The sequence below is a fragment of the Palaemon carinicauda genome, chromosome 19, assembly GCF_036898095.1.
Source record: "Palaemon carinicauda isolate YSFRI2023 chromosome 19, ASM3689809v2, whole genome shotgun sequence".
NCBI classification, from domain to species: domain Eukaryota; kingdom Metazoa; phylum Arthropoda; class Malacostraca; order Decapoda; family Palaemonidae; genus Palaemon; species Palaemon carinicauda.
In genome coordinates this window covers 59,751,078-59,770,543 of record NC_090743.1, presented here as the reverse complement: position 1 = coordinate 59,770,543, position 19,466 = coordinate 59,751,078, and the positions used below count along the sequence as shown (strand labels likewise).

The window sequence follows — 19,466 nt, the reverse complement described above, 5'->3', positions numbered from 1 at the left end:
TTTCATGGTTTCGTACGATGCATAACATCTGTCCATCGTTAGAATTTGGTGAAAATTCAATGTGTCAATTTCTTTAGACATAATCTTTAAAATTGTGAAAAATGCAAATCCAGATCTAAAATCTGGATCTGGTACCGGATCATCTCCAATAGTTAATGGAGTTGTCAATGGCCTAATCTCTATCTGGGGAGAAACTTTTCTTAAAATCCATCAAGTAGATTTGTCGTAATCCTGTCCACAGACACACAGACAAATAAATAAATAAATAAACTGACTCAATTTCATTACATCCTTGGCGGAGGTAATACGGGAGTCAAGAGCGTACTCCTACAAATGACGAGGATTTGTATTTGTGTAGGAACAAATTGATAGCAATATCATAATTCTAGTTATATCAATGCCTTACCTTTACATGCTCAGAATCCAGATGACGAAAAGACTTGGGTACACGCTGATGTACGCCTACACCTTATTCTTCGTTTTGTTCGTTCCATACTGCCCGGAGCTGGTCTCTGGGTGGGGCTCGTAGACTATAAGTCATAGCCCGAAATGGTCACCGTTGCAAAGTATCTATGGCCTTAGAGTATTTGCATCTTGTCAATTTTTCTTATCGAAAACCGCAGAACACCGTGCAAGGGAGGGGTTAAGCGGTAGCCCAAGCCCAGGTCTCTGAAGACCAAAATCCAGGTCACAAGTTGGAGTCGGAAGGAATGCTATTCTTCCGACTTTCGATTTCAGCTGGTCAGCCTGGAATGAAATATCAGATTAGGGGCATTTCAATCTCTTGCTATCTCAAAGGTTAATACGATAGTCTTACTAATTAATCAAAATCTATAACATCTATTAACTATTCTATTTAATGGTCTACTAAATATCTGCTATGCTACACTTCACAATAAATGTAGGTAAAGTCATCTTTCTCTAAAATTAAAATCATATTGAAACAAATTATATGATGACAACCCTCAATAAGTTCTACTTGAGACTAGAACATCTGTACTGTATTATCTAAATCACTTAAAATATCTAATTAAATTTAACATGTGGGTTGTTGCAAGTCTTTTTTTTTATATAAAAATACCATAACCCAACAATTGGACACAACTAGGGCCAACCAATGGTTGCTGATGACTCAGTAAGTAGACCTATATGCTCCCCAAATCCCCTATCCTTAGCTCACAAGGATGGTGAAGTGGCAGTCACTACAAGAAACTATCAAGCTTGAGCGAGTTTTGAACCCCAGTCCAATAGATAGTTAGTTACCCATACGCTACCGCAACCCTTGCAGTGGATTCACTCTAAAAAGCTACCTTTAGAATCCTATTAAGAACAAAATTAGAATTATAATGGTTTATCAAAACAGAAGGCAGAAGAGATGAGAAGTAATTGCTATTATTCTGAGATTGTCATACCCATCATAATCTAACACAAGCGTGAAAGCCTTCGATTAAAAGTTTGACTTTGTGAATATGGCTCTGATTACGTTCTTGAATATTGACTAATATTATTATTATAATCATTACTTGCTAAACTACAATACTAGTTGGAAACTCAGGATACTATAAGGCCAAGGGGTCCACGGGGAAAATAGCCTAGTAAGGAAACAAAGACACAGATAGAATAGTGTCCCTGAGTGTAAACACCATGGTACAGAGGCTATGGCACTAACCAAGAGAAGGGAACATTTTGATTTTGGAGTGTCCTTTTCCTAGAAGAGGTGCTTACCATAGCTAAAGAGTCTTTACCTTTACCAAGAGAAAATTAGCCAATGAACAACTACAGTGCAGAAGTTAACCCCTTGAGTGATGAATTTTTCAGCTATCATAGTGTTGTAAAGTGTATGATGAAAGAGGAAAATTTGTAAAGAATAAGCCAGACTTTTTGGTGTATGTGTAGGCAAAGGAATACAACACATAATCCAAGGTAGTACTATCTGGCCAGGCTAAGGACCCAACAACTCTCTGGCGGTAATATCTCACCAAACCGTTTTCAACATTGTCGGAATTTTCTCAATCTTGAATTGGTGAAATCACTTGAACAAACTTTTCCAAAAAAAAAAAACAAAAAAAATTCTTTCCTAATTACATTGAGTCATCAAGTTCAAGCTAAACTAAGATCAAAGTCTACAATAAGATTTTTGAGAAAATATTTCACTCATTCACCTTATACAGTAAAACTATTACACAATTTTACGGTAAAAGAACTTCAGAAGTTCTAATAAGCAGCGAATGATTTTATGTTGAACAGATTGATTAAGTCTCTCCTCATAGTTTATGTATGACAGATCAATTTTAACATTGATACTGACCTTGAAGTTATTTTATATTGATTATTAATCACTTCTCATGTAGTTAATTTGTTTCCTCTTCTCATTTGGCTATTTATTCCTGTAGGAGCCCTTGGGCTTATAGCATCCTGCTTTTCCAACTAGGGTTGTAGCTTAACTAATAAGAATAACAATAATAATCATATTTCAAACAACCTCTAAAGACGAATTAATAAACATGATAAAGACAGTAGAAATATTCTCAATATTTCCAGACTCCAAAGATGAAACTTTACAGCCATTAAGTACAAACTTCTCCCTTGGGATAAAATGTATGTGTATCCATCATTTTATGCAGACTTTTAGCTTTGTTTCCTCTGCCCAGGGGGTTATAAAATGATCTGCATTTATTTATTTATCTATCTGTTTGTTTGTCTGTTAGCAGGAATACGGCAAAACCTCCTGCGGGATTTTCACCAATTTTCACAACGGATAGGTATTTATGCTCCGAAAGAAACCATTTGATTTTGGAAGTAATCCAGATCAAGATTGCGACTTTAACAATGGATAGGTTTCATGTCCTGGAACGGATAGGTATTATGCTCTGGAAGACCCCATTAGATTTTGGAGGTGATACAGATGAAGATCACAATTCTAGTTATTACTGTTATTAATATACAGTAGAATCATTCACGGTCAACATATGAAGAAGGGAAAGCTCAGTCTGTAGACTCGAGTCAAATGTTAACAATCTTCTCATTGACGGAGATCTAAAATGTCTGAATGCTCTTTCTACTCGTTTCAAATGCATTTTTTGGGCTCAAGCCATGGCGTCCTGATGGAAGGTTCCTTTTTGGTAGCTTCCTTGGGTATATAACTACTAAATATTCCCAGAGAATTTAACCACAGGTTATCACAGAATTCTAACTTCTGGAGCGAGTATCCTAAAGGTTTCCCTTTAAGACATCGTATATCAACAGGGGACGCATGTATTAACGCGCCACATAGCTATCTACACCCTACATAGAGTTAACACTTCGATGTGTAGGGGCGGAGAATAGCTGGGGAGCCGTTCCACAGCTAATCTCGTTCGTGGCTACTTTTGGTACTCGAGACGTGAACAAACGGGCGCCATTGCTAAATGACGTCACGTCCGTCCTCATCCTTCGTTTAGTAGCTTGCCTTACTAGTCGGATTTTTCCCTGTGCGTACTTTATCGACTTGCATCTTAGCCATGTCTCTACCCTCGGCCTCGCCTTCTTCTGGAAAGTTGAGTACAAGGTTCCAGTATTGTTTAAATAAGCTCTGACCGTAAAGTAACTTTTACTTTTCGAGATATTTGATGTTTTGTGGCAGAGCTGTGCCTCGACCGGACCCGCCATTTTATGGCGTCGCTGTTGTTTTGCATGCCTTATTTAGCTAGCCTCAACAGCGTTTTCCGGCCTCATTAACTAATCGATACTATTAGTTATTTAGTCTTCATAGCTAGGAACTTTATATATCGTGTTTTGACGTCTTGTTATCGGTCATCATCTGACCCCATACCAGTTCGCTAGTCTAGCCCCCAGGCCAGAGCGCCTAACATCAGTGTTCATGCATGATATATTTCAGTGATCCTAGGTTTAATTATGAAGATAGTGGCATTATTTTACAATACTATTGACTGTGATGCAAGTGTTTTCGCCTTCAGGGACCATATAGGGGATAGGTTAGATAGTGTGCCTTTCTAACCTAACCTACAAGTAGGACCCCTATATGCTTCCTTCATCCCCTGCCTTAGGGCATCCCCTCTGTGTAGCCTTGCTCCCCCTACCATGTAAGGGGATCAAGCTCATATCAGAGTATATATCGCTTCTCTGTCCTCCCTAAGGGAATGATCCCCCCTTAGGGTTGCGTCCGAGAATGAGGAACGGCACGTCCTTCCTCTATTGCTGGGGCTAGGTCTCCGACCTTTCCTGCAATAGCGATACGTCTTCCATCCTTCCTAGTTCAGGGTGTAACATCCCTGCTCTAAGTTAGGTTTGGGGGGAGTTAGTTCGGTTCCTTGCTGAAACGATACCCATGCACCGTTCTCAGACAGGCTGCCTTACCTTAGGCTAGGGAGCGTCCTCCCTTCCTTGGTGGCCGCTTTGGTACAGAGCCTCCTCCATAGAAGACCCTTCTCTTCTCCCCTCCCCACCTATCTCTTGTATGGCCTAGCCTATACTTAGGTTAGTCTATACCCATCTGTCCCCTGTCCTACAACTCCTCCTTAGGGTGGAGTGACAGGGCTACCTTGAGCTCCTGTGTGCAGTCCGCTCTGGTACATATACCCTTCATAGTGTCCTATGGGGTTAGCCACTTGATGCGTTTTGTCCACAGGGGTTCTCCCCCCCTCTTGGGTGTTCCCTAGCCCTCCCTTGGGCTACCCTGGCTCCCGGTCCTCTGCGGCCCCTGCCACTGGGTGATAGGGTTAGCCTCTATCATGGGTACACCCTCTCAGGTGGGATGTCTTGGGGTCCGTGGCCGTACCCCTACATCCCTCCTTCTGTCTCTTTCACTATCCTGGTGCCGGTCCCTTGCCGCCTCCCCTGTCGGTGATACCCACCTCCTACCTTGGTGACATATCCCTTGCCCTCTGGGCCGTCAGTCCTCCGTGTGCCGGGGGACTGCCGCCTCCCGTCGGCGCCTAGCCGATGGCCTTCCCTCTTACCTCATAGCTTCGGTCGTCCGTCCACCGGTCCGGCCCCCGGAGTGCCAGCATCCACTGCCGGCAGTCCGGTTCTGCTATATTCATCCTTGTCCCTGTCACCAAGCCAGCAGTGAGCCGCCGCCGCTATGCCGGTGGCCGCCATCCTGGTATTACCCCTGACTTATATATTTGTCTTCCCTAATGCCAGAAACTATGCTGGAGCGGCCTCCGGCGTGCCTCCGGTCTGCCGGAGCCTTCCGGAGGCGTCAAAGCGACTTGCACCCCTTCTACTAGCTATCATCTCATGCTGATAGCCCTACATCGCAACCAGATGGTTTGATTACATAAATAGATAGGTATTATCTTACCGTTCTATTATTAACCATGCTGTCTTCTTGCATATCACAGATTTCCAGCATGCTGTGTGTATCTTAGCACGGCTGGTTGCCGGAAACCGTTACCCTATGGGATCTTCTACGTTCCCAATTCTAGGGTCTGAGTGACCTCAGTCCCAGTTTTATATCCTTGGCAATTCCCAATAGAATTCCCACTGCCTTCCTGGCATTTTATGTTGAATTCTGTCCTGTGCCCTCAGTCACAACAAATTGTCTATGGATGAGGTTACGGTAACCAGCCGAGCGGGTTACACGGAGTATGTGTCTATCTCCTTATTTTCCGCCCATTCTCTGATCATCACGCTTAATATTATGTTAAAGATTAATCATTTAATATTTAACTTTAGAATAGAAGTCATTTTTTTTTTCTGACTCCCCCATATTCATGTTCTCTTTCTCTTACAGGAGGAGCTCGTGAAGTGCGACCACGGCTTCTGTGCAGTGAAGCGCCCGCACTTTTATGGGCACATGGCGTGTAGGCCTCAAGCCCCTTGTGCCAACAAGAGAGGTGATCTGAAGTTCTGGGACCCGCAGAACTGTACGGTCTGCCAGGAAATCCTGGTCGAGGCGTTCAATAACCCTCCTTCAGCGGAGGTTAGGGACGCTTCTCGAGAGAAGCTGCGCAAATGGGTGCGTGGCTTCCAGAGGAACGCCACTGGACCGTACCTTGCCACTGAAGACTTGAGGGCCTTACTGTTCCCAAAGGCATCCCCAGACTCTATGGTCCCCAAGGATCAGATCCCCACCGTCCAGATCACGGTGGAACCCGATGTTGTCATGGCCCAGTCCATGCACGAGTGTCGTCTGGATACTGACAACGCGGAGCGTATGTCGGAGGTGTCGGAGACAACGGAGAGGAACCTCATGGCCGAAGAATTGGACTATGAGGAGGACCAAGTGGAATACGCCGAGTCGGAGCAGGAGGTCGCTCCGCCTTCCACCACTGCCCCAACTCCTACACCGAAGGAAGTATCTCTCCCGTCTACCTCCGCCACCCCAGACCTCATCCCAACTGCCCAGGAGATGTTCCGTATGCTTGAAGCCCTTATGGACAAGAAACTCCGTGAGACACACGAGTACATCAGGACCATGGGAAGTTCCAAGGAGCCGAAAAGGATTTCGGTTAAGGACCTCCCGGCATGCTCGCACGCCAACCCCTGGAGGTATGCTGAGCATATGCCCATCGCAACGGGCAGGATCTTCATCAGTGAGAAGGTCGGCTCGGTTGCCCTGGAACAAGTGGAGTTCTTCCCGAGTTTTGAGGCTTATCCGGACCTGCCTCTAAAGAAGAGACCGAACCTAAGGAGGTGATAGTGTTCGATCTCCCGAAGGCCCAGGCTATGCTGGCCAACGCTTTTAAAAGTAGGGGTTTTACCTGCTCAAAGCTTCCGGCACTGAGCAAGAAGCACCCTACCTACGTCGCACCTGATGATGCGATCCTCCCCTTCATGGAAAAAGCCTTCGCTGCGGTACACAAGGCAGTGGAAGAAGGGAAACCTTGCCCTGCACTGGAGGAGTGCAGACCCTTCTCCCTGGTGACTCCCCCCGATGTTCGACACTGGAAGGATATCCAGCATACCTTCGTGGTGGGAAAACTAGATCCTGACGTTGCTGGACGTCAGTTTAACGAAGACCTCCCGAAACTTAATGACCATCTCCTTCGTCGGGAACAAGACACGAAGGAAAGGCTCGCCACATCCATGTCCCTCCAGGTACAGCTTGACGTCATGGCCGGTGACACTAGAGTCCCCGACCACTACATGGTGCTCGCCAAAACGCATCTGGCGACTGTAGTTAAGGACTTGTACAGCTTCATGAAGGCTCGGAGAGCCTGTCGTGAATTCGTGTTCTCAAGTGCCACAGTGAGACACGAACCCCGGAGGCTGATTTCCTACAACATCTGGGGTAAGCTCCTCTTTCCCTCTGATCTTGTGAAAGAGATCACCGACAAGGCCGCCACTGAGAACAGGAACCTTCTCCACAAGTGGGGCATGTCGAAGAAGAGGAAATCCTCTCAGGACGATGGCCCTCAACCTAAGAGGAAATCCTCCAAGCCAAAACCCCAGCAACGTCAACAGAGACGGCAGTTTCCGGGACCCGCTACTCCCTAAGTGGCTGCTCAGCCACAGCAGACCTTTCAGCTGGTCACCCAACCGGTCTTGTCCCAGTCACCGGTTTTCACCCCTGCCTTCGAGCAACAGACGACTACCTTTCGTCCCAAAGGTAGAGGCTCAAGCAGAGGTGCAGGCAGAGACGCATCTCGCCGTCCCTCCAGAGGCAGAGGAGGAAGGGGAGCTAGCGGCCGAGGCAGTAAACCCTCAGGACACCAGAAGCAATGAAGTGCTTCCGGTGGGAGGAAGACTCCGCCAATTCCAGGATCGTTGGACCTTCGATCCCTGGGCACACAGCATCGTCAAGAAGGGTCTAGGCTGGAGTTGGACTCAACCACCCCCAACCTTCCAGCAATTATTCCAACAATCAACCCCCCTTCTGGAAGAATATGTCCTAGATCTCTTGAACAAGAAGGTGATAAGGAGGGTAAAGTCAACCAGGTTCCAAGGGAGACTGTTTTGCATCCCCAAGAAGGACTCCGACAAGCTCAGAGTCATTCTAGACTTATCCCCCCTCAACAAGTTCATAGCGAACAACAAGTTCAAGATGCTGACTCTTCAACAGATAAGGACCCTTCTGCCTCGAGGTTCTTACACGGTCTCCATAGACCTGGGATGCCTACTGGCACGTTCCAATGAACCACCACGCTTCCTCCTACCTAGGATTTCGACTCCAAAGGAAAAGCTACGCCTTCAGGGCCATGCCCTTCGGCCTCAACGTGGCCCCTCGGATCTTCACAAAGCTGGCGGACGCCATAGTACAACAGCTCCGCCTCCGAGACGTCCAGGTGATGACCTACCTCGACGACTGGCTAGTCTGGGCTCCATCGCCCGAGGATTGTTTAAGATCCTGCAGCAAAGTCACCCAGTTCCTAGAACACCTGGGATTCAAGATAAACGCGAAGAAATCTCGCCTCTCTCCAGCTCAGAAGTTCCAATGGTTAGGAATCCAGTGGAACCTTCAGTCACACCGCCTTTCCATCCCCCAGAAGAAAAGGAAGGATATAGCAGGGTCTGTCAAGCGACTGCTGAAATCCAAACGGATCTCAAGACGTCAGCAGGAACGAGTTCTAGGCTCTCTACAGTTCGCCTCAGTGACAAACCCAGTGCTACGTGCACAGCTAAAGGATGCCGCGGGAGTCTGGAGACGTTCTGCATCCATCGCTCGAAGAGACCTCAAGAGACGGCTCCCAAACAGACTTCGGCTGCTCCTCAAGCCGTGGTCGGAAGCAAAGGCCCTGAAAAGGTCCATCCCTCTTCAACACCCACCTCCATCACTCAACATCCACACGGACGCTTCGCTGGAGGGTTGGGGAGGTCACTCCCACCAAAAACAGGCTCAAGGCACATGGTCTCCCCTATTCAAGACGTTTCACATCAACATCTTGGAGGCCATGGCGGTCCTTCTAACGCTGAAGAAACTCTCCCCGCCTCCCTCGATCCATATTCGTCTAACCCTAGACAACTCGGTGGTAGTTCGATGTCTCAATAGCCAAGGCTCAAGATCGCCCCAGATAAATCAGGTGCTTCTGACAATCTTCCGTCTGGCAGAGAAGAAGAAATGGCACGACGCTCTATCTCGGACAAGCCCGATAGAGTCGGAATGGTCTCTAGACGCAAGATCCTTCTCCTTCATCTCTCACCAAGTCCCAGAACTTCAGATCGATCTCTTCGCAACGAGCGACAACAATCAACTTCCTCGATATGTGGCCCCGTACGAGGACCCCAAGGCAGAAGCAGTGGACGCCATGTCACTGGACTGGAACAGATGGTCCAAGATCTACCTGTTTCCTCCCACCAACCTTCTGCTGAAAGTCCTCTCCAAGCTGAGAACCTTCAAAGGGACAGCGGCCCTAGTGGCTCCCAAGTGGCCCCGGAGCAATTGGTACCCCCTGGTCCTGGAGCTGCAGCCCACGCTGATCCCTCTCCCGGGCCCAGTTCTCTCCCAGCAAGTACAGAAGTCGACTGTCTTCGCTTCATCATCGAAAATCAAGGACCTTCATCTCATGATTTTCTCTCCCTAGCCGCGAAGAAGAGGTTTGGGATCTCGAAGAAAAGTCTAGACTTCCTCGAGGAATACAAGACCGAATCCACAAGACGGCAATACGAATCATCCTGGAGAAAATGGGTCTCATCCGTCAAGGCAAAAAATCCTACGGAAATCACCATCGATTTTTACATGTCCTTCTTTATTCACCTTCATGGACAGGGCTTGGCAGCCAACACGATTTCTACTTGCAAATCGGCCTTGACTAGACCACTGATGTATGCCTTCCAGGTTGATCTGTCCAACGACATCTTCAATAAACTGCCGAAAGCATGCGCTCGTCTACGCCCAGCACCCCCACCAAAACCGATCTCCTGGTCTCTGGACAAGGTGCTCCATTTTGCCTCCAACTTGGACAATGATTCGTGCCCTCTCAAGGATCTGACTCAAAAAGTTACATTTCTTTTTGCTCTTGCCTCAGCGAAATAGTGGCATTATCAAGGGATGAGGGTCATATCCTGTTTACAGACTCAGGAGACCTTACCCTCTTCCCGGATCCGACGTTTCTCGCCAAAAACGAATTACCCACCAAAAGATGGGGCCCTTGGAGAATATGCCCCCTGAAAGAAGATGCCTCTCTATGTCCAGTAGAGAGCCTCAAGGTCTATCTTCGCAGAACTTCGGACTTTAGTGGAGGCCAACTCTTCAAAGGAGAAACATCGGGCAGCGACCTGTCACTGAAACAACTAAGAGCGAAAATCACCTACTTCATTCGCAGAGCGGATCCTGACAGTACACCCGCTGGTCACGATCCTAGAAAAGTTGCATCGTCTCTGAAAATTCTTTCAGAGTATGGATTTCGAAAGCCTTAAGAGTTTCACAGGCTGGAAATCTTCGCGTGTTTTCTTCAAACATTATGCGAAACAAGTGCATGAAGTCAAACATTTTGTGGTAGCCGCAGGTAGTGTTATGAAACCTGCACCTAACTCTGCATAGAACAGTGAGTTACTTGGGACTCTAACTCTACGGGTGCCTATGTTGACCTTCGAGTGATACGTAGTGATTTCAAAGACACTTAGTGTTTTTCATATACTGTTCTTTTCCCAGGTGAAATGTCATAGTCGTCACACGAGTGCCACATGCCTAGAGCATGATGTGTTTTAATTTTAAAGACTGACGTTCCTCTGGAACGAGTGCCTACTAATAATTTGAAATTCTCTTTCAGATTCAAGAGCACGTCTTTCATTACTATGTACATTATAATTTGTGTAAATTACTTTTACATATTTATTGCATTTCATTAATATATTCTGCAATTGTGAAATAAAATTTCTATTTTATTACTTGTGCGTCTCAATCCGCTCCTACTTATACTATGAAATACACGTCTGTCATAGTTTTATTATCCCCTTCCTCTTATATTTGATGAAGATTACTAAGGTTTCAACCCTTATTATATACTCACCTGTGCAATGTAATATTCCTACACGAATACTTACTTACTTCATATCTTAGAGACCAGACGATTCTCTATTAACATACAGTGTCTAACCACCACTTGTCTGTCCTTGAGAATGTTCCTATATGAATGCAAACCATTCAGTCTTGTCTCCAAGTTCTTCATGTTCTCCCGGCAAGGTGAGTAGCCCTTCGATGACCACTTTGTTCTTCGGCATGGCCCGTGGGGACTTCACTGCCAGGGGGGCAGGAAGCTCTCTTCCCTACGGTTCTTCTATTAAGATTACTATGCTAACCTGTTCAAAGCCCTCGGCACTTACACTAAAAGGGGAAAATCTACCACGATACATTGATTCTCTGGTATTCTTCCATCAGGACGCCATGGCTTGAGCCCAAAAAACGGATTTTGAGCGAAGCGAAAAATCTATTTTTGGGTGAGATAGCCATGGCGTCCTGATGGACTCTCCCTGCTACTTCGTCCAGTTTTTCAGGTCCCACCATGCTCTGCTGTATCATGGTGATCGGCAAGCAACTGGCTTCAGGATGAAGACGGACGTGACGTCATTTAGCAATGGCGCCCGTTTGTTTACGTCTCGAGTACCAAAAGTAGCCACGAACGAGATTAGCTGTGGAACGGCTCCCCAGCTATTCTCCGCCCCTACACATCGAAGTGTTAACTCTATGTAGGGTGTAGATAGCTATGTGGCGCGTTAATACATGCGTCCCCTGTTGATATACGATGTCTTAAAGGGAAACCTTTAGGATACTCGCTCCAGAAGTTAGAATTCTGTGATAACCTGTGGTTAAATTCTCTGGGAATATTTAGTAGTTATATACCCAAGGAAGCTACCAAAAAGGAACCTTCCATCAGGACGCCATGGCTATCTCACCCAAAAATAGATTTTTCGCTTCGCTCGTTTAGAATGTTGTCATCTAAATATTTACAGCAAAGTTTAACCATTACACCTAACAAGACTAACCAGTTGGGGAACAAAATATTAGGCTTAATTTATAGAAGATTCTCAACTTACAAACTTAGTAGGTTCCAAGAAGCTGTTTGTAAGGAGAATTATGTTACATTTTGGCCTAGGGTAGGCCTAACCTAACTCCCATGCCTATAATTTCCAGCCACAAAAGTCAATAAATAGTCAGGTTTTATATGAAATAGATATCAGGTTATTACAAATGTCGTTTTGCTTACTGTATTAAATGATATAGTATTGTTTTATTACTGTATTTCTTTATCTTATCTTTGTTATTTTCAGTTGGATTTGTGCTTTTATCTCTGAATGTTTGTAAGTTGAAAACCTTCTGTACCGCAGTTCCAAAGATCACTAGACCCCCTCTATGGTGTCACACGCCTTACCATGCATAATCAGTGTACGATGAAACAATGGTTTTACGACTTCACATTCTACAATATTTCATCAATTAAAACCTTTTTATCAAAGTAAAATCATTCTATTCAGTCCAATAACTTACCTTTACATGCTCCAAATGCATGATAAACAGACTTGAGTCATTGCCGATGGACGACATGATGTTCTTCATCTCAATCTCATTCAATTTGTGTTGAAAGATGATCCGCCTGAAAGGAAACAAAAGTATCGGGAGAAAAATTCAATTGTTTGACTTCTCAAAAAGGAATATCAGAATAATGCTTCTCAATAGGGTAATAAAAATCCTTTACTTTTCAATGAACGTCAAAAGACCTTGAGCAAAATTTCCCAAAATAAATCTAGTTATTACTTTCAGAATACAATCATTGCCTGAATAACACATTTGCAGGCCAATGTCAATTCAATAAATATCATTTATACTATAAAGGTTTAACTAAATATGACAAATTTGGAAGTATTTGTATTTTTCCTAGCAATACAGTACAATCATGGAGCTCTTTACTATCGAGTATTATTTAGGCGAAGAAGAAACCAGCCGGTAAGCTTTTTTGGCAGGGTGCAACTACCCACCGCTAGTTAGCGAAGTGGGGAGCGGGGTAGGTTAACCCTCCCGCTCACACCAGCACTAGCGACTAACCGTCACTTTTGTAGTTGCGGCAGGACTTTCAGGGGGTTGGTGCTGGCACGTCAGTCTGTGAAAAGAGCTCCAGGTTTGTATAGCTAGAAAAAATACAAATTTATTCCAAATTTGTCACTTGTTCCTGTGCAATATACAAACCTTCTATTCTTCACTGTGAAGACTTACCTAAAGTGAGTGGAAGTCCAAAACCAACTGGCAGTCAACTGTCCCGGGATGGCCCCTGTTTAGCGATATCTTGAGGGACTGTACACTATGAGGATAACGGCCTGGGCAATCATTACTGGAGAATAATCTGATGGAACATACATTGTAGCTATTTGAGCCATGCCCTCTACTAATGTATATTTCTCCCCATCTCCACCTAACAGGAGGATGGAGACATAACACTTATATACATGTTTATGTGGTTGTCCAAAGAGCGTGACATTCACCCACAGAAGAACGAGGCCAGCTGTGCCAAGCTCCCCAAATGTTGCACACAAAGAGATGGAAAGATGAAGTAGGAAGTGGTCAGTCACTGCCACATTCATCATAGACTTACTTCAAAGGTAACCTCCGCCCTTAAATCTTTGATATTTGTCCCACAAGGGAACTGAGGTGTTTTGACACATTATAAGCAGCCACCACAGGACCTATTGAGAATGTGTCTAGGCTTCAGTTTATTATGTCTTGTTGGTAGTGGGAGGTGAAAGTTGTTTGATGTTTCCACCTGCCTCCTTGAAGTACAGTACCTGCTGAACAGAAAAATTCTTTCGGAATAGTAGGGAAATATTTACTCCCCCTGACAGCATGGGCATGAGGACATCTACCTGACGTCGAGGTGTCTGAGGCCCATGCCCTTTTCTATTACTCGTCTAATCCGAGAGGCAATCGAGTTCTTCGTGATTCTCCTCTTGTCTTCCCTGTGTTGATGAACAGCTTGTTGATTTGGGGTCAAGTTCTTCTTATCCTTATGAAATACAGTATAACCTCATCATCTTTACAGGGCATAGTAACACTTGATCATTATCATCTGTTACCAATCAGACTCCAAATCCGAAAGGGCTCGAATCTAGGATTCACTAAGGACGAATTTTGAGAATTTGCAACAAACTCAGGGACGAAACCAAGTGTGACCTGCCACCCATCCCCTTGAATGGGTGATGACGTATGTAGACCATGTAGCTCGCTGACTCTACCTGCAGAGGTCAAAAGAAAACCATCTTAAAGGCTGTCCTTCTCCAATACTTGATGTAAAGGCTCATAAGGGGCTCCTTTCTGTGAACGTAAGACCCTGACAATACTCAAGGAGGTGGTCTAATTTTCGACTAAGGACCTGAACACTCGAAGTTCCGTATGAAGAGTGACAATTCCGTGGAGGAGGAAATGTTAACTCGATTCAGTTCGAAAGCAATATTCAAGGCTGAATGAAAGCCTTTCACAACCGACACTTAGTGGAGTTTTTCCTTCCTGAGGTACAGTAAAAACTTCGCTACTACTGGAATACAGGCACTGAGTGGAGAGACACTCCGTCCACGACACCCACCACAAAAGACGGACCACTTCCCCTGATACAGCGCAGACTACGACTCCCGGAGGTATCTTGCCATGCACCTAGCAACTGGCTTCGAAAAGCCTCTCTTGCAAGTAGTTCCTGGATAGCCTCCAGATGTGAAGACGAAGCAATGGTATCACTTGGTGGAAAATCTTCACACATGGTTGTCTGAGTAGCTCCGGAAGTGGAGGGAACTCTCTTGGTGCCTCTGTGAGCAGATGCAGAAAGTCCAGAAACCATTTTTCATGTTGCCACAGTGAAGCTATGAGGGTCTTTGCTGGATTTTGCAATGCCCTTCCTAGTTCAATAGCCTCCTTACTAGGCAGAAGAGGGGGAACACATAGATGTCCATCTTGTCCCATGTGTGTTGAAAAGCGTCCTGCCCGAACGCTTCCGGTTCTGATGAGCAGTGCACCGGAAGTTCCTGACGTCACAGACAGGTCGATTGTCCATTCAGAGCCAACTCTCTGAGTTCTGTTCAGATTGTTCACCCGCACGTTCTTCTTGCCCAGGATGAAGCAGGATGTTAAGATAACAAAATTTTCTTCCGTCCACCTAAGGATTTTCATAGCTAGCAGGCATAGGTTCTATAAAAAGGTCTCTCCTTATTTGCTTAGTGGGAAAATACTGTAGTGTTGATGCTCATCAGCACTATATAATGCCATGAAAGGAGCTGATGGAAGTATTGAGGGTCAGACAGGCTGTCCTCATTTTCAGGAGGTTACGTGGCACCACCATTCGGATTCGGACAAAGTTCGGATACCGTCAGGTGTAAGAGATGACCACCCCCAAGTTCTTTTAATGCATCTATGAAGAACAAAAAATCCAGGGGAGGAGAGAGAAGATTTGATCTTCTGAGGAGGTTGGTGTCTGACACCCACCAACTAGGTCTCTCTTCTGTTCGGGTCCCACCGGTACTACGGTATTTGGTGGGTCTCTGTACTGAGACCGGAACGTCATCAGCTGTCACTATAGAAACCGTGTGTGGAGACAGCCATTGGGCACTAATTTCTCGAGGGATGTTAGATGCCCCAGCCATTTTGCCACTGGTATTAGCAATTTGCCTCTCGAGAGAAAGATCTGCCGGTACTTGATTCCCTGACAGAAAGACCTTGCCTAGTGTGGTCTTGACCAAAGATTGAACAGTCTGAGGATAGTTAGTCTGTGAAGGGTAAGCTACCGACCATTCCTCTTCACAAGGGCGAGCATTAGTAAGTCGAAGGCTGATAAGGTGCGCTGGTTTGCACACCTCTTTTAGTGCATCCTGCTGGAAGTGTGTGCTCGTGAGGTGAGAGCTGGAAAAGCAAGTCTTTCTTGGTTCTTATAGGTAAGAACAATATCCCGGGATTATGCCTATTGTCCCCTCCTAAGGGTTAGCAAGTTCCATTGAGTGGAACAAGCGAACTTGAACCTCAAGCGAAAAGTCAATTCTCCCTGGTTCCTCTAAAGATTGTGTAGCAAGTAACATCTCAAGTTAATGTCAAGGCTATGAAGGAGGGGAGAATCTTGCTCCAGATGCCACAAATCCAATGGGAGTTGGCCAAGTAAGTATGTTATAATCGGTGAATCAGGATAGCCAGTACTCCTTAGAGGACGATGTTATTACAGCGAATCTCCTTAGTGATCGCTTTTGGGCAAAAGACCAGTCGGTAACAACCGATCGCACACAACTACTTCCGAAAGGTAAAATTAGACGTACAGTATCTCCAATCTATTGTTAGACAGGTAATGTATGCATAAGTCCATCTACGGACCCGTAACACAGACCAGGGAGGAAGACGAACATACGGGCATAGCCCGAACTATTAGTTGTGTCCAGAACTCAATTGGAGAACGTTGATAAACATTCGTAACCCAGACCTCCTCTTTTCAATGAACAACAAAGTTTGTATTTCTTTGTCTCTGATCGGAAAAACTGGTATAAGTTTCGAAAGTTACCTTTCAGGAAACAGATCCCTTATGTGAAGTTTCTAGTCTCAGTATTTTTTAAAACTAAGACCTCCGATCATAAATTATGAAGGAACTGCCTGGGATGAAGGGAGACTGCATATCCAGTATGCCTGGTTACAGGAGGGAAGAAGAATAATGTATAGCCTGGTTCGCCGTATAGCCATCAACACTAATGATTTATTAGAACGGAGTTCTAATTGTAAGATGGTCTATACAGTAGTCCTCGTCAGAAAAAAGATCGCTTGCCTGCATATGCGCATGTCTGTCTGCGGTTGCGCATGCATAACCTCTTTTTCTCCAGGTAAATGCTTGACAGTGAGTTTGAGCCCACTTGCAGGATTAATGTATTTGCGACGAATCGCAGCATTATTGCCCAAGGAATTTGATCGTCGACTAGCTGTAGTATTTTTAAAATGAGAGCGCATGCTCCCACAAAAACAAAACACACAGCTAGTGTAGTGATCATACCTCCGTTGGTTTGCCTGCCCTCCTTGTGGACGGAGCTTGTTAACGTTCATAAACGTAATGATAAGCTGACAAAGTTTGTCTAGCCGACTTGTGGGCAGGGCTTGCTATCTTTCATAAACGTAATGAAAAGCTGACGTTTGTCTGTCACTTTCTGGGCGTAGCTTGCTATCGTTCGTAAACGTAAGCAGAAGCTAATACTTTTTCCATGAGACTAAAGGCTTGAAATAATAACCTTGTAAAGGTATATAACACAAGCTCGTTGTGCTAGTGCGTCAAAGAGCTCTCCATTTTGTTGGGCAACAAAGCCCAAGAAAACTCGGTGTCTAACGAGAACTCGTTAAGTTCAGGGGTACACCGACGCATGAGACTGATTCAAGCCATCAGTAGTAAACCGTATTTGTGGCAATAACCCTGAGGTTTTGTCTTGGCGAGAATGCATGTGCCACAGGAGTTTGTTTCAGCCTTTTATAGAATTTGAACGAACCCCAGTAGTTGTGTAAAGCTTCTCAGGGATGAGAGTTACCCATGCAGAAGTGAAGTTTTGCATGAAGGGTTTGTTGTCCCAGAATACGAAGAGCACAAACACTAGGCAGGTTTGTATAGGCTTGCCAGCGAACTCTGGTGACCGTCCACAAACACTGGCAAGCGTTCGTGAATGCCAGCAAGAATCAATGAACGCCATCTAATACTAGCAAACGCTGACGAGTGTCTGCAAAGCGCTGGCAAGTGCTCGCAAACAACAGTGAGAATCAGTGAAAGAGAATTAGAAACAGCCAGCATTGAATATCCTTTACAGCTAGACCCAGTAGCGTACAATACTCTAGCGCTGGCAAGGAAGGTTTCACAAACCCGCCATTTGTACTAGGGCGAGGTGAGGGTCTCGCAAACCTGCCACGGGTGTTAAGGCAAGGCGAGAGTCTCATACGAGTCGAGGGTCTCGCAAAACCTTGCCTCTTCTCTTAGTACTCCTACCCCACATAAAGGGGGTGGTGAGTAGCCTTATGTCATCCCCTCGGAAGGGAACAAAAAAGGCTATGCTGGACTTGAAGACCAGCTGTTTCTTAATCGTTGGACTTAGAAACTATGAAGTGCATGTCCCGAAAAGCTTGGCCTCACAAAGCTCTAAGAGCTTTGTTTTGGGCAAAGGCATGATGTGGCAATAACCCTGAATTTAAGGCCCACAAGACTTGTTGATGGGAGAAGAGGCGGCTGCAAGCGGTCGGAAGTTGACACCATCTGCAGTAAAGATCCCAGAGGGAAAATGCAACAAGACTCAGCGGTGAGTAGGAATTGTAAGCGACAAGCGCAAGGACAGGGCATGGACGAATCCAAGTTCCACCGGAGGAATCCCCCAAAGACAGAAACCCCACAGATAAAGGAAGTCTCTCCCTCGGATAGGAAAAGCGACCAGCCCCTGTTGCCGCTGTTTGTAATTCTTCCTGCAAATGGGGAGATTGGACAGTGGCTGGTGGAGGAAAATTGCTCAACACCTGGTGGAGGTTGAAAACGAGCAGTAGGGGTAGAGGCCAAAGACCTCTTGCTATATTCCTTGCATGGGGATATCGTGTAAGGAAGGCAGCTCAAAAGAAAGGGGCATTTTATTAAGCATTAGGCCAGTTGCTTTTAACCGCAACCGGCTAAAAAGGTTTGATGGGAGAGAAAGACCCTGTTTTTACTCTACTGAGCTGAAATGAAAAGTGACGTTTAGTCGCTAATGCTGGCGTGAGCAGGAGGGTTAACCTGCCCCGCTCTCACCCACTAACTAGCGGTGGGTAGTTACACCCTGACAAAAAAGCTTATCAGCTGATTTCAGCCTCTGCCGAAGTAATACGCCACAGTAAAGAGCTGAAAGTTTTTATTTTGCACAGGAACAAATACAAATTACTTCGAAAATTTCTTTACTTAACCCTACAAGAATACTGTACAAACCATTTTCCTTTAAATAGGAGTCTCAATCTTAGGTAGGAGGTAGTAGTACGTAGAACCAGACTGCACGATTCCTTTCTTCCCCAGGTACGTCATCCTTCATGGTGCCATATGGAAGCAAGGAAGACAATTTCAGTAACCTCCTAATAGCAACACAGAGATTTAGACTCTATCAGGTACTTGGCTAGAAGTGATTTAAAGAAAAGTCAGTCCAGTACAGTACTAGATCACAGAACAGTTATTTTTCTATAAGGGAAAAATGTCAAAAATGTCAGTCCAGACCAGCAAAATAAACCTTACTGGGAAGATTCAGGCAGAATAGAAAGAACAACAAAAAATATGACAGCTGAATCGGCCAAAAATGTCCCTACGAAACATTAAACATGAAAAATTCGGAGATAATTTGTATTTTTCCTAACCATACAAACCTTAGCTATTTACATTGGGTTTACCTTTTAGCGTAGCTGAAATGGCGAGCCATTAGAATCTAACGAGGGTGTATTACCCCCGCGCTAGTTAGCAGGGAGGTAGGGGAGTGGTAGCTAGCTACCCCTCCCCCCCTCACACACCGGTGAACTGCTTCACTTCACTTAGAGGTAGGACTTGTCTTGGGGGACAGGGCTGGCGGGCAAATATATGTAAATAGCTAAGGTTTGTATG

General features: G+C 45.3%; 1 long non-coding RNA gene across 3 annotated transcripts in view; it reads right to left on the bottom strand.

Moving 5' to 3' along the window:
- Positions 1-19,466, bottom strand: part of LOC137658251 (uncharacterized) — a 91,997-nt gene that overhangs the window by 13,017 nt on the left and 59,514 nt on the right. For 2 of the 3 annotated variants that reach the window (XR_011047299.1, XR_011047301.1), the window contains 2 exons: positions 12,371-12,476; positions 407-747 (listed from right to left, as the gene is read on the bottom strand). This is a non-coding gene — a long non-coding RNA (uncharacterized lncRNA). Of the gene's footprint in view, positions 1-406; positions 748-12,370; positions 12,477-18,809; positions 18,910-19,466 lie in introns of those variants that run through there. The other variant, XR_011047300.1, reaches the window with a different exon arrangement.